This window comes from Balaenoptera physalus (genome assembly GCF_965194825.1).
Source record: "Balaenoptera physalus genome assembly, chromosome: 18".
Lineage (NCBI taxonomy): Eukaryota > Metazoa > Chordata > Mammalia > Artiodactyla > Balaenopteridae > Balaenoptera > Balaenoptera physalus.
The window spans coordinates 53401163-53428060 of NC_138899.1; the positions used below are offsets into that span (position 1 = coordinate 53401163).

The 26898-nt window shown below is 35.3% G+C and overlaps 1 long non-coding RNA gene across 1 annotated transcript in view; it reads left to right on the forward strand.

Annotated features, from left to right (window-relative positions):
- The window catches only part of LOC309647959, a 128550-nt gene extending 101889 nt beyond the window's left edge, over positions 1-26661 (forward strand). The window contains exon 2 of the long non-coding RNA XR_014256416.1: positions 22703-26661. This is a non-coding gene — a long non-coding RNA (uncharacterized lncRNA). The remainder of the gene's footprint in view (positions 1-22702) is intronic.
- Positions 26662-26898: the final 237 nt, after the last annotated feature.

Here is a 26898-nt window from a genome sequence, read left to right on the forward strand (position 1 = left end):
AAAATTAGGTTTTAAAAATACATTTACAATAACATTTAAAGACATACACTAATCTTATTAAAATTTAACAAAGGATATATAAGACTTTTTCACTAAAAACTATAAAACATAATCCAGAAGGCTTTTAAAATAGAAACTGACATGCTGATACTAAAATAAAGAAATTTAAATGACCCAGAGTAGTAAAATAACATTTGAAATGAGCAGTATATTTGGAAAATTTATAATACCAATTTTTGATATAATATATATATATATATTTTGTTTGTTTGTTTGTTTATTTGTTTGTTTGCTTGTTAAAAAGAAGTCCATACATACAATTTTGGAAGGGAGTCTTTCCAAAAGCAATTAGATATACATGTAGGAAAAGTAAACCTCAATCCCTACCACTCAGTGTTCATCAGCAATAGTTTGAGTTATAGTATTGTTGTAAATGTAAAAGCAAAACCTATAACACTTCTTAAAGAAAAATGATACAATATCTTCAAAAACTGGAGACAAAGAAAACAGAGTGAAATGTAAAAACAAGAAAAGAAAAAACAATTTTTCCCAAGAGTGATATCAGCAAGATGGTAGAATAGGAGATCCTGAGTGCTCATCCTCCAACAGAAACACTTATTTGAAAATCTACACAGGCCAACATTACTTTGTGGGAGCTTTTGGGTCTGGGTAAGACACTGTGACAACTTCGAAGAGCCCAAGACCAAGAAGAACTGCATTGAGAAAGCAGGCCTATGTCCCCTGTAGCAGGTATGCCGACCTCAGACCGACATGCATACCTCAGCTCAGTCCCATTCCCCTGTGCACTTGCCTCCAGTCTTACTCTTGCATGGTTCCACTACCAGTCTTCTCCGCTCCAGGACTTGGCAGGAACCACAGCTACTTGTGCTACTGGTAATAGGTTCACCAAATGGGACCTGACTATCGACCCAGAGGGAGTCACATCATCTGGGGATAGTGACAACCATGCCTGCCTATGTCTCAAATAACAGGTCTGCCAACTGTGGACTTGACTGTGAATTCAGAAACATAATCATCTACCCTCCTGACCTAGCCACATCCATGCCTGCCTGCTGACTTGGAGGCAATCCCATCCTCCAACAGACACAGCAGGAGTCATACCGAACTGCATCTCCAGTGGCTGAACTACCAACAATGGAACTAACTACGGTCCCAGAGGCAGCCCTGCCCTCCCACAGATCCAGGGAAAGCTCCATCAGATTACCAATGGACCTGACTTCAGCCCCACCCACCAGCAGATGTGGCTTTAGCCATGCTCATATGCATCCCAACAGCCCAGAAGAGAAATAGAAACCATAACACATAAAAAAGAAAGAAAATACAACTTGAAGCTGAAGAATATAGGGACTGAACTGAAAAATGTAAGAGAATTTCAATAGCAGACTCAATCAAGCAGAAGAAAGAATCAGAAAACTTTCAAACAGGTCACTTGAAATTAACCAAGGAGAAAAAAGGCAAAATGAATGAAAGAAAGTGAGTGATGAAATCCTGTAGGATGTAAGGGATACTATCAAGTGATCTGATATACACATTATGGAGTTCCAGAAGGAGAAGACAGAGATAAAGGGACAGAAATCTTATTTTAGATTATAATGGCTGAAAACTTTCCAAATCTAAGGAGTGAAATGTACATCCAGATTTATAAAGCTTAAAAAAACCCCAAATAGGTTGTATATAAAGAAGTCTACACAGGTACATATTAAAATTAAATTTTCCAGACAAAATCTGAGGGAGTTTATCACCAATAGATCTACTTTACAAGACATGCTAAAGGGAAATCTTCAAGTTGAAATGAAAAGATGTTAAACAACAACACAAAAACATATGAAAGTAAAATCTCACTGCTGAATATAAATCTAAAAAATAATTTTACAGTTGTAACAATCTGTTTTAAATGGCAACAATTTAACTTCAATTGCATACAGAAACTTTACAGATTATTTTCCCTGCCCCCATCTTATATAATTGATGTCAGATTTTATTTTGTACCGTGTTTCCATTAAAAGATTTCTTTGATTATAACTATTCTTACTCATTTTTTTCTTTTAATTTATATACTAGTATTAAAAGTGATTTTTGTAATACCATCATGGTGTTGCAATATTGTTTGACATAAGCCGCTGGTAAGAGCACAATAAATAAGTGCTGGGAGACCTGCATACAGCATAAGGTCTATGACTAACAATACTGTATTGTATACTTAAAAATTTGCTAAGAACATAGGTCTTATGTTAAGTGCCCTTACCACAAAAAGAAACAAAATAAATCAGTATGAAAAACAAAATCAATGCCTCATCCAAAACTGAGAAGGAACAAGTTTAATATTTATATGCTGGGTGTCTATCGATCATCTACCTATCTACCTATCTATCTACCTATCTATCTATCATCTATCTATCCATCCACCTATCTTTTTTATTATTGTGTATGTTGGCGATTTAGAACAAATTCACTCATATTAAAAAAGAACTTCTCGGGCTTCCCTGGTGGCGCAGTGGTTGAGAATCTGCCTGCCAATGCAGGGGACACGGGTTTGAGCCCTGGTCTGGGAAGATCCCACATGCCGTGGAGCAACTAGGCCCGTGAGCCACAACTACTGAGCCTGCGCGTCTGGAGTCTGTGCTCCGCAAAAAGAGAGGCCACGATAGTGAGAGGCCCGCGCACCGCGATGGCGATGAAGAGGGGCCCCCGCTTGCCGCAACTGGAGAAAGCCCTCGCACAGAAACGAAGACCCAACACAGCCAAAAATAAATAAATAAATAAATAAATAAAAATGAATATCTGCTTAAAAAAAAAAATCTCTTTGGTTAAAAGAAAGAAAGAAACAAACAAAAAAACCCCACAGAAGTATCTCCTTTTATGTGGAAACAGCCTGGGAAAAGCTATGATGTATGGGTGGTGCAAAAACTCTGTATTAAAAAAAAAAATTGGATATCCAACATTGTGAATGTTTAAGGTGTACAGCATGTTACTTTGATACATTTGTATATTGTAACATGATTCTATCACTTATATATGTGGAATCTACAAAACTATTATCTTAAAAGGGTTGTGGATTACATGCATGTGTGTGTTTATTAAAATTCATTGATCATTGATTGTAACCTTAATATTTTTCATTGTAGTTTGTGCATAAGTTATCTCAAAAAGATTTGCAAACAAATATTTAACACTAGCTTGTAGGGTTTTTTTACATAGTTATATGAGTTAGACATTCTGAAAATACCTTCTGTGAGTCCTAGTCTAGAGTAAATGAGAAATATATTGAGAGCAAAGGGCTCCTGGTTTCTTACTGTTGGGGAAGGAAGTGATAAATATACAATGGGGAAAGTCTAGAATTCAGTCTGTACTGTTGGGTTGAAAATGGAGGTATCATTAAGAAGTGAGTATGTGTGTGAGGGAGAGAGAGAGAGAGGGAGAGAGAGGGCAGGCACTCAGGTTTGTTTTCTAAGAGGAACTAGAAGCAATGTCACACGAATAACAATGAGTGGACCCAGTACTCAGAATTCAGTTGCTAAATAACATCCTCCTTTGAAAGAAATTAGAGGTCCTTGGAGGAAATACTGATTTCAGGGTTGAGTCAGAAAACATATAAATGGGCCTAAAACATCTTGCTATTCCAAAAAGCAAGACAGTTCTCAGATAATGATGGTAACACAGTGATAAAAGAGAAGTTAGTCTGCAGTGGCTCCGAGTTGCCAGTTCTGGAAGAATTTGAGCATCAAAGTAAACACTGATATTTATTGATTATCATTGAATAATGTAACTACCCATGAGATCACTATATAAATGAATAAAGGAATAAATAAATGGGAGAAAAGAATGTTCTTCCTTGTAGTAAAATGGTAAATAATAAACATAGAAAGTTTGAAGGAGTTTTAAAAACATCGGTAGATGGTATGAAATTATAGTGAGAAATAAGATATTTGAGACAGTTAAGTAACTTTCCACAAAATATTTATTAATTAAATGGGGGTAAAAGTAATTGTACAGGCAGAAACTAGTAGGTACAACCTTAAACACATATTGAAATGCAACCTTGGAATAAACTACTACAGTGTGCCTCTTGATATGATGTAGAAGGACACCACTTTTGTGATACTCTAACAAATATACACATTACTTAAATCTAATCAATAGGAAACTTAAATTGAGAAATATTCTACAAAATAACTGGCCTATAATCTAAAAAATCACAATGCAAGGTTGGGGAATTAGATTAACTTAATATAAAAAGTGATTCAGGATTAAATCCATGATTAAAGGAAAAAAATTACCATAAAGGGCATTGTTGGGATACTTGATGACATTTGAATACAGACTGTGAATTTAATTATAGGATTGTTTCAATATTGTTTTCTGCTTTTGATAACTGCTCAGTGGGTATGTAAGAGAATATCCTTACTCATAAGAAAGACACACTGAGAATTTAGGATTAAGGGCATACATAGTGTCTTTAACTTACTCTCAAATGGTTTATTTAGAATGATATGCACACATATGTAAATATGTATGGATAGACCAACAAAGCAAAAAGGAGATAATATAAGCAATGGATAAATCTGGTTAAAGAATATATGAGAATTCCTTGTAAGCTTCTATGAAATTTTCTGTAAGTTTAATATTAGATCAAATTGAAAATTTCAAAATATAAGGAAAAGTTAAAGACAAAATTTATGAGACAGGATGATGAGATAAGAGAGAAACACACAAGTAGTTTCAATGTCATGGGAATACCTAGTTCTTAAATGTGATGGTTCACAAGTGTTCATTTTACTATATTTCACAACAATCATATGTATTTCTTACACTTTTTAATGTATCATATCACATATTACACACTGAAAAAATAGTGTGAGAATATATTCATATGAAACAATTGCTAGATCCCGAACTTTAAGCATCTTTATAATTTTTAAGCACCTTTAAGCACCTTTATTTTATTGTTTACCACAGAAAAGAGCCACGGTACCACAGCAGTATAAAATAAACATAGAGAGAACATGAGTAATTAATTTCAAATTACAGATTATGGAGGAGAATAACATTTCTGCCCAGGTGTGTGATATTCTGAGACCTGAAAAAATCACTTCTCAACACCACAGATACAAAGTTCCTTTTCTGGGATAGCCCATAGTTTTACAATGACATTGTTTTACATATCCAAATGTATAATAGTTTTGTATTGGCTTACATTTTGTTTCTAGTTGCTGCAGGTTTGTTTTAATCAGTATAAATCATTTGTATTTGTTTTATTATTCATAGTTCATTACTGTTCAGCTTCAGTGAGCAGCTTATAACAATAGTGAAGGAAGGAGACTTTCACTCCATGATTCACCTTAATAGACTGATAAAGAACCATGAAATTACTGGCTATTTTATGTTATTGGAGATACCAGAGCACTATCAAATTGTTTTGAACTGGAAACAAACCTGGAATTAATCTATTGATATCAAGATATGAAACTGATCATTTTTTAAATTTTGTGGAGAGCTATTTTTAACATTTGTTCCATTGGGCAAAAGGTTTACAGCAATCACTGCTTGACACAATTTCATGGGTATAGGAGCCTACCTTGATTGTGGCTTGTTAAGAGGTATTAATTTTCCAAAGTTGTATGGGATAGGATTAATGGTAAACCTTTTGTCAGAATCTTGACTTTGTTGATTGATGTAATCAAAACAAAACAAAGATTTTCCTTCCTTGCTGTTGAAGTAGTCTTCTGAACATAAGAAATATGATACATATGTTGATGGTTAGATACTTTTCTAATAATTATATTAAATTGTGGTGAATAATTATCTTAAAACTAATTTGATTTTAATGAAGAATAAAAATATATTTTCCTTAAGATGCTTAGCTCTTTTTAAATAGAGAGCTTTCCTGGAGGGAATGATGAAGAAGAAATCAGACCTTTCAAATTCTGTTTATAAATAACATATAAAAAGCAGTTGAAAGCAAGTGTTTTATTTTTCCATTCTGAATCCTTCCATAATCAGATTATTGCACCTGAATTAACACACATCTTCATTTGGGGTGCCATATAACCAAAAAGCAAATTGTAAACTTACTGTTACCAGTCAGTGGCAATTTTCATCAAATCGTCCCTAAGCAAAATAACATAACAATAAATAAAAGTAAAATATATGGTGTCAAAAGTTTATTTCAAATGTCCCATAAAATATCACACTGTTAAAATGTAAGCAGTTATTTTAAATAATATTTTCAAATGATCATTGCAAATTACCTTGTGCTTTCCTACATATTTGTATCTCTATACAATGCAAAAAATCTGACTGAAATTATCAAGCCAAGATTGTTCATTATTTTAACTCTAAGCCTGTGGTTTGTTTGCTTTTTTCCTCCATTTTTTTAAAGTATGAACCATGCTAAAATTCAATAGAGGAACACTAAAACACTTCTTACTTTTCATTTAAGAAAAATTCACTGTTGTAATTTTTATTTTTAGCATTAACAAATAGTATCAATCGTTATCTTTCCTTCATAATCATTTCAATAATGACTGATTGAAAAATTGTGTCCTGTTTGAAAGTTATCTTGTTTCATTTTCATGTCATTACAACTAAGAGTCACATGATGCTGTGAGAACATGTATATCTCAACTGACAGTTAATATAATGACAGTGTAATCTGATCTTTAGTCCTACTCAAAGAATTAATATCTGTGCCGAGATTGCAATTAGGGTCCAACAGTTATATGTTGCTTATTAATTGTCCATCAGCTGAATCCTGCCTTCTTTCCTTCTGCTCCCCCCTTTTCCCTCTCTTCCTTTCTTCCCTCCTACTTTCCTTCCTTCCTTCCTTCTTTCTTTCTTTCCTTCCTTCTCTCTTTCATTCTTTCCTTCCTTTTCCCTTATGTGTGCATGCGATGCCCAATATGTATGTGGAATTTGCTGTAAGTGCTGTTCAGACTGGCCTTAATTATATGAATGAGTAAATAAAACATTCAATTAACGATGATGCAAGATTAGGAAAAAAAAATTGTCAAAACTTCATTTTCAATTAACTCTGGAATTATTTTTAGGAATTATTCTTGGAATAAAATCATCTTTATTTCACACAAAATTTAATCTTAAAGGAAGACAGGATATCACTATATTAACATCAAAAAAACTAGAAAAAGTTGAACAAAGAAACAACAGGATTTGGGTAAATACATTATGATACATATATGTTAATAAAATATAGAATTATATATGATTAATGGGAGGTGTTTACATTTATTGGTAAGTTTTTTAAAAAATAAAGGAAAAAACATAGGTCCAGAAATATGTGTGTGCACATGTGTGTGTTTCAATTGCATTTCTCCACTGGTATGTTAAACATATTAAATGTTAATATAGTATAGTATAGTGTAGAATATCATATAGAATTCAAGTTTAAAGATTAAATTCCAATTGCACAAGCTTCCTTTAATGTGAGTGGCAAAACATCTAGAAATTGCCCAGTAGCCTCCTCTCTCACTGCACCTTGTAAGAGGAACTGAAAAGCCAGCGAAGGCGTCTCTGATTTTCACTTGCTACCAGAACTGTTTTTACAGTAGTGTACCCTCCATGTTCACTACTCTTATTGTCCTTCTTCTTTGTTGATGCTCCTCCTGATGCACATGGGTTGTCACCTTTGCATGCACCAATCACTTTTTTATCACTACACTCTTTACTGACAGTGTATTACCATTTACATCTTAATACTTGAAATTAACTACTCTTCTCTTTGTTGATGTGTTATTTCCAACACAGGTTCCCATATCTTAGCCCCCAGTACAAAATACGGTTTTTTCTATAATACCACTTTACAAATCTTGGGTTATGAGACATTAATAGGTGTAGAAAAAATATTGTGGATCAATCTTCACTAGAAAATTTTAATTGAAATGAAAACTATCAAATAGAAAATAATATAGTGCATCAAAATGAGAAAGAGTAGGATTACTTTGTGCAGCATTTGTGTGTTGAATTGGATTTTTTCCTCCAAAGAGATTCTATGACCTATGCAAATCCTGAAACAATACTACTAATAATAACAGTAATAGTAATTTATATTTAAAGACCATATATTAATATTTAATGTAATCATGATAAATCTATGATTACATAGATCTCTGCCCTCTGAGGAAACAGAAACTAAGACATTTAAATAACTTGCCCCAGGTCACAGTAGTAGTTGGTGACAAATCTGGGGCTCAAGTCTGTCCCAAACCCAACAGTGTTCCTAGGCGCTACCAGCAGCCTCATTGCCCCAGTACTCTATGTGTCAGCAAAGCATTCTGACAAGTGCTCAGCAAGAGAAAGCTAGTGTGCCCTGAGTGCCTGAAAGGCTGTTGCCTCTGCCCCAAGTCAGCCTCACCAAGTCTCATTTCTAACCGACACAAGTTCTATTCCGCAAATACACATGGATAAGGAGTTGACTGCATACAAAAATATGTGATATATCAACAGTGTCTCTAAATTGTGAAATTTCCTTTCTTATGTTTAAGTTTTTCCTAATTTTTAACTTTCTTAAAATTAATAATTGTAAATAAATAGAAGATAAATGAAGGAATGACAGTACTCAGAGATCTGGTGTTTTTATCTTAATCAGAATATGACTGCAACATTTTGACAAAGGAAATTCATATTTACTTTAATTGTAACAAGGGAGAAATTAGCCAAGACCTGACCTGCAAACATAGATGCAATCATTTTGCTTAGTAAATATCCCTTCCAGCCATGCTAGACCAGTTTCCATTAGGTTATGAAAAAAGTTCTTACTTGATGTGGTGCTGTGTAACTTTCAGATCTAGACAGATTCCACAATGATGCTGATTGACACCAGAGGATCAGACTGCTTTGTCAGTTCAAGTCATTGTCATGTCAGAAACAGTCTACCAGTGCAATGATTCCAATAGTGATGAATGACAAAACCTCCTACTTAGGTTGTGACATGAAAATATGTAGTTAATAACTTGAGAAACATTTATTAGGATCTCCCTTGTGTCAGATACTATTTTAAGTGCCAAAGAGTTTTGCTTAGTTTGCTACTTTAAATGGTCCGTAGACAAGTTTGTTGTTGTCTAGGATTAAAATATAATTTAAAAATTAGAATATCTGTAAAAATAGCTGACTAAGATTTTGCCCATAAACATAATACTAAAAAGTTTAAATTACTCCAAGTAATTTATCCAATTATCCAAGTAACAGGATAAAAAAAGAAAACAGAAACATCAACATGGTAAGAATAACCAATAAACGTGGGAAAATATCAAAGGTATCAGTGATTGTAAAGTGAAAAAAGTTGAATAAAGTACTGAAAGTAGGGAGAGTAAAAAAGTATATAATTTGCATCCTATTCCTGCCTGTTCATTCACTATTCCTCATTTTACACAAATGTGTGATAACTGCTATTATTTCTTTGGGGCATATGCCATTAATGCATAATCATATTTTAAAATATAGGTGCATAAACACTTCTGCTATTAATAACAATAGCATACATTTACCTACTGCTTATTAGGCACTGTTATAGCTGCCTCAGAAGCATTCATATTTTACTACTTAATAGCAGTCCTGAGATTATTCTTTTGAAGTTCAGGGTAAATGTGCACTCGAGTGAGTGTGTATGTTTGTGTTATAAATGTGTGTTATATTCAAAGCCAAAAATATGCTCATATATAAACAATAAATTGTATCACATGTAGAATTTATTGTGTATATCTATTATCTGAAATACATTAAAATTGTTTTTAAACGTAAAAACTTAAAAATATTTTTGTTAAATAGGGGAAGCATCAAAGAGGTGCTTCTTGCACTTCTAAACTTTGAAATATTAGATACTTAACAAAGATGTTATACTTTTATTTAAAAAACAATTTAAAAAGCAGCACCAGACATGCTATGTTTACAAATAATTGTTTTAAGCAAGATATACAGTTGCGTAATCTTACTATCACCTTTTTGTAATGTTAATTATAGGAACTGAAATAGTTTAAATCAAACAAGCAGTAAAACAAACCTTAAAGAGATGCTCTTGTAGACACTTAAGACTTCATCATCCTGGTAAAATAAGAGCTTTCTACTGTTTTCCCACCAAAGAACACCAATTTTGACAGCACCACAGATGACAGAAGTCTTTGCAGAAGTCCAGGAGGCCAGTGGAGAAGTTCCAGTACACCACTGGAGCAAGAAGTCTGAGACAGGACACATTTTAGAGGGTAAGAGAAACAGTTTACTTTACCCAAGTCTCCCCTCCCCTAAGGCAGCACAGCTCAGTGCCAAGTGGGACCTTCTTGGCCGTGATTTCCTCTGCAGGAGAAAGTGAGAGCAAGCCTGGCTTCCTCAGCTGTGCAGGATGCTGCCAGAGACCCATTTCTTTTTCACCCCATTCAGAATACTTAAGTATGAGGCACAACACAGGTGGGAGAGGCTGGGAGACCCACAGACACCGAAAATCCTACATATCCTGCTAACCGTTTTGCAGACTCCATCAGTAAGTCTGCCCAAGAGCTGCTGGGGACGCCTTGCCTTGGATCCCACCAATTGGACTACAGGTACCCCCAATGCTCCTCTCACCTCATTGCCCTGCCCACCTCCACCCCCCAACTCCATGGCTGGCTCCCTGTCTGCACTCTCTGTGGCAGCAAGAGCCAGCCTTTGCAGACCGCTGGTGAGCATGTGCAGAAAGCTGGCCCAACTCTGCGGGACTGGAAGAAACCACACAAACTTGAGCATCCGGCACCTTCCTAGGGAAAGCAAAAGAAAGCTGTCAGCATTCCGCCTGGTTCTGCAGGATGGGGAGAAGGCATACAATTTTAAGAACACCCCGACAAGCAGGAACAAGAATTGTGGAGCATTGTATCCATAGAAAAGATCTGAGACAGCCTCAGAATCTCTAATAAGACTGACAAAAGGTATTTCTTTCCTAAAGCTAGTCTGTAAAGACTGGAAGAGGTAGAAAATATTTGCAAACTATATATATATATATATATATATATATATATATATATATATATATATATAAATATATATATATAATATATTATAAGGGTTAATATACAAAATATATGAGACTTATACAACTAAATAGTAAATAATAATAATAATAATTACACAAATAATCCAACTGTAACTTGGGCAGAGGACCTGAACAGACAAAGAAGATATACCAATGGCCAACCGATATGTGAAAAAAATGCTTGACATCACTAACCATCAGGGAAATGCAAATAAAAACCACAATGAGATATCACCTCACACCTGTCAGAATGGTTATTGTCAAAAAGGCAAGGGAAAAGGGAACCCTTGTGTGCTGTTGGTGGGGATGTACATTGGTACAGCCACTAAGGAAAACAACATGGAGTTTCCTCAATTAATTAAAAATAGAACTATCGTATGACCCAGCAATTCCACTTCTGGGCATATACCAAATGAAATAAAATGTTTTGAAGGATAGCTGCACTTCCATGTTCACAGAAGCATTATTTATAATAGCCAAGATATTGAAACAACCTCAGTGTCCATCAATAAATGAATGGATTAAGAAAATATGGTAAATATATATTATATAAATATTTTATACTTATAAAATATATAATAATGGGGTTTTATTCAGCCACAGAAAGAAAATCCTTTGTCAAAGATTTACTAGGTTCTACCAGGTGCCACAGTTGTAGATATACAGACAATCCTAATTCAGCTGCTGTTTTAGAGAATTTTGCCTGCCTGGGTGGGGGGAAAAAAAAAAAAAACCACAATGATTTTGTAAAGCTTTGGCTATCAAGATGCTAAACTAATGCTTTGATTTCTGAAAATATCCACTGAAATAAGAGTGAAAAGGATACAGAACCTGATTTTCAAAAGAGCTTATTTCTTAAGCTACATAGCACGTATTACCTATAATAAATTTGCTGATGGTGAGAGTAAACTGTAGATAGTACTTGATTCCACATCAGTCATATAATCAGAGTCTCTGAGTGAAGGTCCCCAGGAACTATATTTGAAACAAACACTTCAAAAGATTATTAATGAGCACTGTTTTGAGAACCACTGTTGTGTCAAAGTGTTACTGTAAGCTACATATGTTACTGGAATAGAAGAGAGGAGATGAGAAGTTAAATGGTCCCAATTCAATTTTAGATAAACTGATAATTCAGGGACTTCCCTGGTCGTGCGGTGGTTAAGAGTCCGCCTGCCAATGCAGGGGACAGGGGTTCAAGCCCTGGTCCAGGAAGACCCCATATACCACGGAGCAACTAAGCCCGTGCACCACAACTACTGAGCCTGTGCTCTAGAGCCCACAAGCCACAACTACTGAACCCACGTGCCACAGCTACTGAAGCCTGTGTGCCTAGAGCCTGTGCTCCGCAACAGGAGAGGCCACCACAATGAGAGGCCTGTGCACCTCAGCGAGGAGTAGCCCCCGCTCGCTGCAACTAGAGAAAGCCCACACATAGCAACGAAGACCCAACGCAGCCAAAAATAAATAAATTAAATAAATAAATAAATAAAAAATGATAATTCAGTCCTCTTTGTTATCTTGAATGAATAGAACTAAGAGAAATCATCGTACATTTTTTAACATATATGTGTATTCTATTCTGTTTTATTATTTGGTAGTCAAAGGCAAAAACTTAAAAAGCTGGTAAAATCATAAGTTATTTGCTCCAAGATTGCAGTGAGTGCAAAATTAAAAGAATTTCTCACTTAAAATACATTGCACTTGCTTTCATTAGTAATCTATTTTTTTAAATGTGTATATATTTTTGTGTGTGCTTATCATATTAAAAAATATTGTTTTTTGGAGTGTCTGAGCACTTGGGTTGAAACTGTTCTAAAATTAATTGGATTTTTCAATTTGCCCTTCAAGTAAGTTTGTCATATGTATCCTTTCTGCTTTTTGCTAGGACATGCTAGCTCCATATCTAAAGCCATGTTCTTCTTCCTGGGCACACTGCTAGACTACATACATTTCTCCCTTTCTATTGTGATCCAGTACATCAGTCTGACTATTTCTAGCCTGTGGAGTATCATCTAAGTGGTATGTGCCACTTCAGGGGCTGCCCATTATAGTTTTTCTTGTGTACAACTGCATATTCTTGTCCTCATTTAGCTTGATGAATTAGAATCCATACCCAGGGTAAACCAAGCCTTGGACTCTGGATGACTGTGGAGAAGAGCAGCTCACTGTCAATGCACCCATTAAATCCTGCTATATGAGCAAGATATATGCTCCTACTTTGCTTGAGACATTATATATTTATGAGTATGTTTATTATGTCTGTTTCCCCAAATGTACACACAAATAGAATTATTGGAAATTCATGGATCATATACGATTTTATTTTAAACAGCCTTGTATTAAAAATGTATTCCCTAGACTAATATTAGCAAAGTATTTTTCATAGAGAAATTGAGGATAACGAAACCATAATATGAAGCTTCTGCTTTATTCACAGGGATATATAAACTCTGGGAAACGCATCAGCCCAAACCATACAGTGAAAAAAAGCTGGACGAATTGCAAGTCTGCAGCTTTTGTTGAACATACCAGGTTTCTGAAGTTGCAGAGCAAGCACTTGACACAAAAATCTAAGAAGAGACTGGTGCCTGTTGGGAGAGTTGCAACAGGAGCTGTCACTTAACCAGGGCAAGATTCACCTACAAATCAGAAAGAAGAGTTCAGGCAGGATGACTTGTGAATAAGTAGAGACTGAGTATTCACTGACAAGAGAGGATGAAGCTCCCAGAGTCTGCAAATGTAGGGGGAGTCCATATCCTCACACAGCCTTTCTCCACAAACCCCACCAGGCACTCACAGAAAAGATTGGGAGTGACCTGAAAAATCTCCCTCGTGGTGTATAACTGCAGGAGAAGAAAAGAAGCTACTGAAAATCCCACTGGGACTCCTCTCCCCTATGGAATAAAAGCTCTATCTGTGGAGTTAAGGACAACAAAGACTAGCCCACAGGGTACTGATGAACATCCACTGCAATTGGAGAAAAGGAACACAAAATAGCACCTGTATTGAGGAAGGAGCAGACATAAGTGCTACACAGAAGTTTGGAACAGGCCACACCATCTTTGGCCACACCAAAGATACTGAGCCTGCTGATGATTAAGACTTAATTAGAAAAACATAGAATATCCTTAAACCTCCACCACCCACACAACCAGGCCAACAAATGTCTAGTGATGAGTAACGTGCAATGGTGTGACTCTCTCAAAAGTCCAGCACAAAAGAAAGACTCAAAGCCAAAGATAGAGCAGACATTGAGGTTAAAACAACAACAACAGCAACAACTCTGGCTAAGCAGGTCCCACCCTTAACACAGATATAGTTAAGGATTTGAAGTCTCTGAGGCACTGAGGTTCACCATAGGAACAAGAAACCTCAAATCCAGCTCAAATAGTTGTATTAATTTATTTCTCACTAAAGGTCTTGTGGAAGCAAAGCCATAACAGTTAGCAAATACAAAAACATGTCATTTCAGTCTCCACCATCATTCACAATATACCTGCTTTTCAACAACAAAATGTTGAGGCATACTGAATTCAAAATATATGCATACTAGGAAGAGACAAAGAACTCATCAGATTTAGATTCAGATGACACTGATGTTTGGACTATCTAACAATAAAGCATATACTGAGGCATACTATCTTCCAGTTTCTAGAAACACAAAGAAATAGAAATTGTAAATATAGGCAGAGAAAAATGGACTCATTTCAGAGAGAGTAACCCAGATAAGAATTCTCACTTCAGAAACCATATAAGCTAGAAAACAATAAAATGATATATTTAAAGTGTTGAATGAAAACAACCAGCATCTTTCTAAAATGAAAGCTAAATGAAGAATTTCTCAGATAAACAAAATCTGGGAACTTCATTGTCAACTGACCCACACTTAAGAAATATTAAAGGCTAAGGAATATGTTACCAGACGGATACTTCATTTACACAAAGAAATAGAGTGTAGAAATAAAATAAATCAAAGTAAAATAAAATTCTTATTAAAATAATTTAATGGCTCTCAAAGGTAACTGAGTTTCTAAAGCAAAAAAGGAATAATAAATCATAGGTTAACAGCATTTTTAATATATGACAGAAATGGCACAAGAGCTGGGAGTGAGGAATTGGAAATTTACTGTAATACATTTCTTATACTACTTGTGAATATTTGTAATTTTATTTGAAGATTGACTCATTAACTAATAGTGAATATGAAACAATATGGCAAACACTAAAATTTTTAAGGTATATAAATAATAAGTCAATAGAGAGATAAAGTCATAAAGAATCCTCAGTTAAACCAAGATTAAGCAGGAAAAAAACAAAATAAGCAAAGAACAAATTAAAACAATGTAAACAGCTTGCAAGCTGGTAGAATTAAATACAACCATATTAGTAATCATATTAACTGCGCATAGTCTAAAGAGACCATTTAAAGAAAGAGATTGTTAGGTTGAATTAAAAGGCAAAACTCCACTACATATATGACTACAAAAAGAAACACGATTTAAATGAAAGACATTGACAAAAGTGACATCAGCAACATTTTTGAGAAAGAATCTCTGCAAATTCTCTCCTACATAAAAACAATTAGAGAAATGATAAAAATTGATAGAATTAACTTTTTCAGAGCTCTGTATATTAATTAGAAGCTTGTAACAAAGAGATAAATATTTCTAAACAAAATTGGCTGAATCTAAGTGAGAATGGTCAGTTTTGTGGTGTTACAATATTCTATTCCCACTCCCTGGTTACAGTTCTCTTGTAGCCTTGAAACCTAATAGCGAGCAACCACAAAAATTAGCAGCACAGCAAAATTCTACATTCATGAGTGGATAGGACAACTAGACAGAAGATGGACAAGAAAGTAAAAGATTTAAAAGCTATAAAGCTAACAGACGTTATGGAACAAGTCACTCAACAATAGCAGAATACATATTCTTCTTCATTATACCTAGAACATTCTCAAGAATGTAAGAATATACCATAAACTAGTCTATAAAACGTCTCAATATATTTAAGAAGACTGAAATCATACAAAGTGTGGACTGCAAACAAAATTGAATACAATTAGAAATAATGGAGAAGGACACCTGAAATATTCACAACACGTGGAAATTAAACAATACACTCTGAAATTATTGATGGGACAACGAAGAAATGACAAACAAAAATTGAAAATTATTTAAGATAAATGTAAATGACAAGAGCTTCAAGATGGCAGAGGAGTAAGACATGGAGATCACCTTCCTCCCCACAAATACATCAGAAATACATCTACATGTGGAACAACTCCTAGAGAACACCTGCTGAACACTGGCAGAAGACCTCAGACTTCCCATAAGGCAAGAAACGCCCCACGTATCTGGGTAGGGCAAAAGAAAAAAGAAAAAAACAGAGACAAAAGAATAGAGATGGGACCTGCACCTCTGGGAGGGAGTTGTGAAGCAGGAAAAGTTTCCACACATTAGGAAACACTTTCACTGGCAGAGACAGGGGGTGGGCAGGGGGGAAGCTTTGGAGTCATAGAGGAGAGTGCAGCAACAGGGGTGCGGAAGACAAAGTGGAGAGATTCCCACACAAAAGATTGGTGCCGACCAGCACTCACAAGCCTGAGAGGCATGTCTGCTCACCCGCCAGGGTGAGTAGGGCCTGAGAGCTGAGGCTCGGGCTTCAGAGTTCAGATCCCACGGAGAGGACTGGAGTTGGCTGCATGAACGCAGCCTGAAGGGGGCTAGTGCACCACAGCTAGCCAGGAGGGAGTCCGGGAAAATGTCTGGACCTGCCTAAGAGGCAAGAGACCATTGTTTTGGGATGCGTGAGGAGAGGGGATTCAGAACACTACCTAAATGAGCTTCAGAGACAGATGAGAGCCACGGTTATCAGTGCAGACACCAGAGACGGGCATGAAATGCTAAAGCTGCTGCTGCAGCCACCAAGATGCTTGGGTGCAAGCACAGGTCACTATCCACATCACCCCTCCTGGGAGCCTGTGCAGGCTGCCACTGCCAGGGTCCCATGATCCAGGGACAACTTCCCCGGGAAAACACACAGTGCACCTCAGGCTGTTGCAACATCATGTTAGCCTCTGCCGCTGCAGGCTCACACCAAATTCTGTTCCCCTCCCTACCCCAGGCCTGAGTGAGCAAGCACCCCTTAATTGGCCGCTCCTTTAACCCCCTCTGGTCTGGGCAAAGAACAGATGCCAGAGGGCGACCTACATGTAAAGGCGGAGCCAAATCCAAAGCTGAACCCCAGGAGCTGTGCGTAAAAAAAAGAGAAAAGGAAATTTCTCTGTGCAGCCTCAGGAGCAGTGGATTAAATCTCCACAATCAACTTGATGTACCCTGCATCTATGGAATAGCTGAATAGACAATGAATCATCCCCAAATTGAAGCAGTGGACATTGGGAGCAACTGTAGACCTGGGGTTTGCTGAATGAAGCTGACTAGATTCTCATTTTTATGTTTATCTTAGTATAATTTTTAGCACTTACTATCATTGGTGGATTTGTTTATTGGTTTGGTTGCTCTCTTGCTTTTTTTAAAAAATTGTTTTTCTTATTTTTTTATTTTAATATTTTTTTAATTTTTTTATTTTAATAACTTCATTTTATTTTATTTTTTTCTTTCTTTCTTTTTTTCTCAGATAGGTGGTTGACAGGGACTTGGTACTCTGGCCAGGTGTCAGGCCTGAGCCACTGAGTTGGGAGAGCCAAGTTCAGGACCTCCCAGCTCCATGTAACATCAAACTGCAAAAGCTCTCACAGAGATCTCCATCTCAACGCTAAGACCAAGCTCCACTCAACGACCAGCAAGCTACAGTGCTGGACACCCTATACAGAGCAACTAGCAAGACAGGAACAAAAGCCCACCCACTAGCAGAGAGATTGACTAAAATCAAAATAAGGTCACAGACACCCCAAAACATACCATCAGAAGTGGTCCTTCCCACCAAAAAGACAAGATCCAGCCTCATCCACCAGAACACATACACTAGTCCCCTCCACCAGGAAGCCTACACAACCCATGGAACCAACCTTACCCACTGGGGGCAGACACAAAAAACAATGGGAACTATGAACGTGCAGACTGCCAAAAGGAGACCCCAAACACAATAAGTTAAGCAAAATGAGAAGACAGAGAAATACCAGCAGATGAAGGAGCAAAATAAAAACCCATCAGACCAAACAAATGAAGATGAAATAGGCAGTCTACCTGAAAAAGAATTCAGAGTAATGAGAGTAAACATGATCCAAAATATTGGAAATAGAATGGAGAAAATACAAGAAATGTTTAACAAGGACCTGGTAGAACTAAAGAGCAAACAAACAATGATGAACAACACAATAAATGAAATTAATAATTCCCTAGAAGGAATCAATAGCCGAATAACTGAGGCAGAAGAACGGATAAGTGACCTGGAAGATAAAATAGCGGAAATAACTACCACAGAGCAGAAAAAAGAAAAAAGAATGAAAAGAATTGAGGACAGTCTCAGAGACCTCTGGGACAACATTAAATGCACCAACATTCGAATTATAGAAGAAAAATAGAAGAAAAAGAAGAGAAAAAGAAAGGGACTGAGAAAATATTTGAAGAGATTATAGTTGAAAACTTCCCTAATCTGGGAAAGGAAATAATCAAGTACAGGAAGCGCAGAGAGTCCCATACAAGATATATCCAAGGAGAAACAGGCCAAGACACATATTAATCAAACTATCAAAAACTAAATACAAAGAAAAAATATTAAAAGCAGAGAGAGAAAAACAACAAATAAAATACAAGGAAATCCCCATAAGGTTAACAGCTGATCTTTCAGCAGAAACTCTGCAAGCCAGAAGGGAGTGGCAGGACATATTTAAAGTGATGAAAGGGAAAAACCTACAACCAACATTACTCTACCAGCAAGGATCTCATTCAGATTCAATGGAGAAATTAAAACCTTTACAGACAACAAAAGCTAAGAGAATTCAGCACCACCAAACCAGGTTTACAACAAATGCTAAAAGAACTTCTCTAGGCACGAAACACAAGAGAAGGAAAAGACCTACAGTAACAAACCCAAAACCATTTAAAAATGGTAATAGGAACATACATATCAATAACTACCTTAAATGTAAATGGATTAAATACTCCAACCAAAAGACACAGACTGGCTGAATGGATACAAAACAAGACCTGTATATATGCTGTCTAGAAGAGACCCACTTCAGACCTAGGGCCACATACAGACTGAAAGTGAAGGGGTGGAAAAAGATATTCCATGCACATGGAAATCAAAAGACAGCTGGAGAAGCAATTCTCATATCAGACAAAACAGACTTTAAAATAAACTATTACAAGAGGCAAAGAAAGACACTGCATAATGATCAAGGGATCAATCCAAGAAGAAGATATAGCGATTGTAAATATTTATGCACCCAACATAGGGGCACCTCAATATAAAGGCTAACACTAACAGCCATAAAAGGGGAAATTGACAGTAACACAATCATAGTACGGGACTTTAATACCCCACTTTCACCAATGGACAGATGATCCAAAATGAAAATAAATAGGGAAACACAAGGTTTTAATGACACATTAAACAAGAAGGACTTAATTGATATTTATAGGACAGTCCATATAAAAACAACAGAATACACTTTCTTCTCAAGTGCTCATGGAACATCCTCCCGGATAGATCATATCTTGGGTCACAAATGAAGCCTTGGTAAATTTAAGAAAATTGAAATTGTATCAAGTATCTTTTCTGACCACAATGCTATAAGACTAGATATCAATAACAGGAAAACAAAATTGTAAAAAATACAAACATATGGAGACTAAACAATACACTGCTAAATAACCAATAGATCACTGAAGAAGTCAAAGAGGAAATCAAAAAAACCTAGAAAAAAATGACAATGATAACCCAAAACCTATGGGATGCAGCAAAAGCAGTCCTAAGAGGGAAGTTAATAGCCATACAATCCTACCTCAAGAAACAAGAGACATCTCAAATAAACAACCTAACCTTACACCTAAAGCAGTTAGAGAAAGAAGAACAAAAAATCGTAAAGACAGCAGAAGGAAAGAAATCATAAACATCAGATCAGAAATAAATGAAAAAGAAATGAAGGAAATAATAACAAAGATAAAAAAAAAACTAAAAGCTGGTTCTTTGAGAAGATAAACAAAATTGAATAACCATTAGCAAGACTCATAAAGAAAAAAAGGGAAAGGACTCAAATCAACAGAATTAGAAATGAAAAAAGAGAAGTAACAACGGACACTGCAGAAGTACAAAGGATCATGAGAGATTACTACAAGCAACTATAGGCCAATAAAATGGACAACCTGGAAGAAATGAAAAATTCTTAGAAACACTCAACCTTCTGAGTCTGAACCAGGAAGAAATAGAAAATATGAACAGACTAACCACAAGAACTGAAATTGAGACCGTGATTAAAAATCTTTCAACAAACAAAAGCCCAGGACCAGATGGCTTCACAAGTGAATTCTATCAAACATTTAGAGAAGAGCTAACATCTATCCTTCTCAAACTCTTCCAAAATATAGCAGAGGGAGGAACACACCCAAACTCATTCTATGAGGCTGCCATCCCCCTGATACCAAAACTAGACAAAGATGTCACACAAAAAGAAAACTACAGGCCAATATGACTGATGAACATAGATGCAAAAATCCTCAACAAAATACTAGCAAACAGAATCCAACAGCACATTAAAAGGATCATACACCATAATCAAGTGGGGTTTATCCCAGGAATGCAAGGATTTTTCGATATATGCAAGTCAATCAATATGATACACCATATTAACAAACTGAAGGACAAAAACCATATTTTAATGTCAACAGGTGCAGAAAAAGCTTTTGACTAAATTCAACACCAATTTATGATAAAAACCATTCAGAAAGTAGGCATAGAGTGAATTTACTTCAACATAATAAAGGCCATATATGACAAACCCACAGCCAACATTGTCCTCAATGGTGAAAAACTGAAACCATTTCACAAGATCTGGAAAAATACAAGGTTGTCCAATCTCACCACTATTATTCAACATAGTTTTGGAAGTTTTAGCCACATCAGAGAAAAAAAAAGAAATAAAAGGAATCCAAATCAGAAAAGGAGAAGTAAAATTGTCACTGTTTGCAGATGACATGAAGTTATACATAGAGAACACTAAAGATACTACCAGAAAACAACTAGATCTAAGCAATGAATTTGGTAAAGTAGCAGGATAAAAAATTAATGCACAGAAATCTCTTGCAGTCCTATATACTAATGATGAATAATCTGAAAGAGAAATTAAGGAAACACTCCCATTTACCATTGCAACAAAAAGAATAATATACCTAGGAATAAACCTACCTAGGGAGACAAAAGACCTGTATGCAGAAAACTATAAGACACTGATGAAAGAAATTAAATATGATACAAACAGATGGAGCGATATAACATGCTCTTGGATTGGAAGAATCAACATTGTGAAAATGACTATACTACATAAAGCAAAATACAGATTCAATGCATTTCCTATCTAATCTACCAATGACATTTTTCACAGAACTAGAACAAAAAATTCACAATTTGTATGGAAACCCAAAAGACCCCGAAGCCAAAGCAATCTTGAGAAAGAAAACCAGAGCTGGTGGAATCAGGCTCCCGGAGTTCAGACTATACTACAAAGCTACAGTAATCAAGCCAGTATGGTACTGGCACAAAAACAGAAATATAGATCAATGGAACAGGATAGAAAACCCAGAGATAAACCTACAAACATATGGTCACCTTATCTTTGATAAAGGCAGCAAGAACATAAAATGGAGAAAAGACAGCCTCTTCAATAAGTGATGCTGGGAAAACTGGACAGCTACATGTAAAAGAATGAAAATAGAACACTCCTTAACACCATACAGAAAAATAAACTCAAAATGGATTAAAGACCTAATTGTAAAGCCACACACTATAAAACTCTTAGAGGAAAAAATAGGCAGAACACTCTATGATATACATTACGGCAAGGTCCTTTTTTACCTACCTCCTAGAGAAATGGAAATAAAAACCAAAATAAACAAATTGACCTAATGAAACTTAAAAGCTTTTGCACAGCAAAAGAAACCATAAACAAGACGAAAAGACAATCTTCAGAATAGGAGACAATATTTGCTAATGAAGCAGCTGGCAAAGGATTAACCTCCAAAATTTACAAGCAGCTCATGCAACTCAATATCAAAAAAACAAACAACCCAATCCAAAAATGGGCAGAAGACCTGATAGACATTTCTCCAAAGACGATATACAGATTGCCAACAAATGCATGAAAGGATGGTCAACATCACTAATCATTAGAGAAATGCAAATCAAAACTACAATGAGGTATCACCTCACACCAGTCAGAATGGCCATCATCAAGAAATCTACAAGCAGTAAATGCTGGAGAAGGTGTAGAGAAAAGGGGACCCTCTTGCATTGTTGTTGGAATATAAATTGATACAGCCACTATGGAGATCAGTGTGGAGTTTCCTTAAAAAAGTAAAAATAGAACTACCATATGACCCAGCAATCCCACTACTGGGCATATACCCTGAGAAAACTGTAATTCAAAACGAGTCATATATCACAATGTTCTTTGCAGCACTATTTACAATAGCCAGGACATGGAAGCTACCTAAGTGTCCATCAACAGATGAATGGATAAAGAAGATGTGGCACATATATACAATGGAATATTACTCAGACATAAAAAGAAACGAAATTGAATTATTTGTAGTGAGGTGGGTGGACCTAGAGTCTGTCATACAGAGTAAAGTAAGTCAGAAAGAGAAAAACAAATACCATATGCTAACACATATATATGCAATCTAGAAAAAAAAAAGTCTCTTATGAACCTAGGGGCAGGACAGGAATAAAAACACAGACATAGAGAATGGACTTGAGGACATGGGGAGGGGGAAGGATAACCTGTGACAAAGTGAAAGAGTGGCTTTGAAATATATACACTACCAAATGTAAAATAGATAGTGGGAAGCAGCCACATAGCACAGGGAGATCAGCTTGGTACTTTGTGACCATCTAGAGGGGTGGAATAGGGAGGGTAGGAAGGAGATACAAGAGGGAGGGGATATGGGGATATATGTATACGCATAGTTGATTCACTTTTTTATACAGCAGAAACTGACACAACATTGTCAAGCAATTATAGTCCAATAAAGATGTTAAAAAAGAAAAATATATATATCTATAAATGAAAGCGCGGCATACTAATAACTTAAAAGCAGTTCTTAGCAGGAATTTTATAGCTGTAAGTACCTTTATTGAAACAAGAATAATCATCTCAAATCAATAATTTAAATGCCACCTTAAGAAACTAAGAAAGAGCAAAATCATTCTGGAGGAAGCATAAGGAAGGAAGTAATAAAGATTTAGGTGGAAATAAATGACATAGAGAGTCCAAAAACAATGCAGAAAATCAACAAAATAAAAAGTTTGTTCTTTGAAAATCAACAAAATTGAAGTTCTTTAACTAGATTGAAAAAAAGGAGAAAATTCAAATTATTAATATCAAGAATGGTAAAGGGGACATTACTATCAACCTGGCAGAAATAAAAAGGATTTCATACAATATGAACTATTGTTTGCCATCAAATTAGAAAACCTAGATGAAATGGACAAACCCCTAGAAAAATGCTGAAACTGGCTCAACAAGGAATAGAAAATCTGAATAGAACTTTAAAGTGCAAAGAGATTGAATTAGCAATTTTTAAAGTTTCTACAAAGAAAAGCCCAGGACCTGATGGCAATGAGATGGCTTCACTTGTGAAGTCTACCAATGATTTAAAAAAAAAAATAAGACCAGGTTTTTCAAATTCTAAAAAAGACAAAATAATAATAATTAAAAATAATTGTAGAAAGAGGAGAAAACACTTTCTAACTCAATCTATGAGGCCATCATTACTCTGATACCAAAGTCAGAGAATGGCATCACAAGATCTTAAAATGACTGACCAAAATTCCTTATGAATACACAAAATTCTCAACAAAATATTAACAAGTCAAATCCAGCAACATAGGAAAAGGATTATATACCATTACCAAGTGAGATTATTCACAGGACATAAGATTGATTCAATATACAAATATTTGTCACTGTATTGAATCTTATTAATAAAATAAATATTCCCCAAATTCAGTGCAATTATTCTCAATATCCCAGTTGGATATAAAACTGTTTTATAAAACTATAAAACTCTCAGGAGAAAGTACAAGTGTAAATCTTTGTGACTTTAGATTAGACAATGCTTTCTTATATATGACTCTTAAATCATAACAACACCCCCTCCCCAAAAAAAGAAAAAGAAACTGGACTTCATGCAGATTAAAAGCTTTTGTGATTCAAAGGACATTGTCAAGAAATTGATAAGCTACACAAAGAATGTGAGAAGATATCTGTAAATCATTTATCTGATAAGTATCTCATTTCCAGAATATGTAAAGAACTCTCAAAACTCAACAATAAAAAATCCAATCAAAAAATGGCAAAGGACTTTACTAGACCATTCCCCAAAGAAGATATACAGTTGACCAACAAGCACATGAAAAAGTGTTCAACATCCATAGTCATTAGGGAATTGTAAAGAAAAAAAACACAATGATATACCACTTCACTCCCACCATGATGGTTGCAATAAATTTTAAAAAATAAAAAAAGGAAAATTACAAATGTTAACAAGGATGTGGGGAAATGGGAACTGTGGCAACTTGAAATATGAAAGTGGAACTGGTGGGAATGTAAAACTGTGCACCTGCTTTGGTAAACAGTGTGCAGTTCCTCAATAAGTTAAGCATAGAGTTACCATAAAAGCCTGCAATTCCATTCCTAGGTATATACCCAGGAGAACTGAAAACGTAGTTTCACACATAAACTTGTACTCAAAAGTTCATAGAAGCATTATTCATAATAGCAAAAAAGTGGAAATAACTCAAGTTTTAATTAACTGATGAATAGATAAGCAAACATATACATATATGTATAAATATACACACAAGTGGAATATTATGCAGTCATTAAAAGGAATTAAGTACTGATACATTCTACTAGATGAATGAACTTTGAAAACATTATGCTAAGTGAAAGAAGCCAGCCACAATGGCCACGTAGTATATAAGTCTGCTTACAGAAAATATCTAGAAACTGGGAAACCTATGGAGACAGGAAATAGTGGATTGACTGCTAATGTGTATGGAATTTCTTTTGGAATGATCAAAATGTTCTGGAATTAGGTAATTGTGATGGTTGTAAAACCTTGTGAATACACTAAAAATGTTGAATTGTATACTTAATTAGATTAATTTTATATGAATTATATCTCAAAAAAAGGCATAAACATCTTAAAAGAAAAAGAATGGACAGAGAAACTCCATATAGACACAAAACAGAATAAAGCTAGAATTGTTATATCAATAACATACAAAATAGACTTCAGAAGAAGAAATATTATTAGGCATATAGTAAATATTACAAAATGACAAATGAGTATATTATCCAATAATACATAAAACACTAATGTGTATTCTCCCCCAAAGAGTTTCTAACATATGAAGCAAGAAATGAAAGAAAAAATAAACATTGCATAAATATATTTCAAAATTCAACAATATTTTCTCAGTAATTAAAAAAGGTAGGCAGAAAATTGGCAATGTATAGATGACCTGAAAAACAGTATTTATCAGGTTAACTAAATGCCTTATTAGAATACTCCACCCAACAGCAGAATACACATTCTTCTCAAGCATGCATGGGATAGTCACCGAAACAGCCTACAGCTGGGCACATAAAAAATCTTTACAGGGCTTCCCTGGTGGTGCAGTGGTTGAGAGTCTGCCTGCCAATGCAGGCGACACGGGTTCGAGCCCTGGTCTGGGATGATCCCACATGCCGTGGAGCAACTGGGCCCGTGAGCCACAACTACTTAGCCTGCGCGTCTGGAACCTGTGCTCCGCAACAAGAGAGGTCGCGATGGTGGGAGGCCCGTGCACTGCGATGAAGAGTGGCCCCCACTTTCTGTGACTAGAGAAAGCCCTCGCACAGAAACGAAGACCCAACACAGCCAAAAATAAATAAATAAATAAATAAATTTATTTAAAAAAAAAAATCTTTACAAATTTAAAAGAATACAAATAATACAAAGAAGTTTCTCAGACCGTAACAAATTAAAATATAAATAAATATCTGGAAAATACCAAAATATTTTAATATTTGGAAAGCATTATACTTTTAAATAGCACATGTGTTCATGAGAGAATCTCTAAAGAAAGTAAAATACATTTTGAATTAAATAAAATTGAAAACACAGAATATAAAATTTGTCAGATGCACCTAAAATAGTGCATAGAGGGAAATATATAGCATAAAATGCTTACAAAAATGTAGATGAAAGTTCTTGCTTGAATCAGTAACTTAAATTTACACTTTACTAATCAAGAGTAAAAAGAACAAATTAAACCAATGCAAACAGAAAGAAGGAAATGTGTTTCATAGCACAGGCAGTGAAACTGAAAACAGAAAAACAATAGAGAACATCAGTGAATCCAGATGTTATTTCTTTTATAAAAAGTTAATAAAATTGATACAACTGTAGCCAAACTGAACAAGAATGAAAGAGGAAACATTATTCCAGATACCTAAGTCATTAAAATGATTACAAGGGATTAATATAAACAAGTATATGCACATAAATTCAACAATTTAGATGAAATGGACCAATTTCTGAATAGACAAAAACTATCAACATTCAATCAAGAGAATCTTATTATGCCAAGCAAACACAATTGGGAAAGGATAGTTTCTTCAATAAATGGTA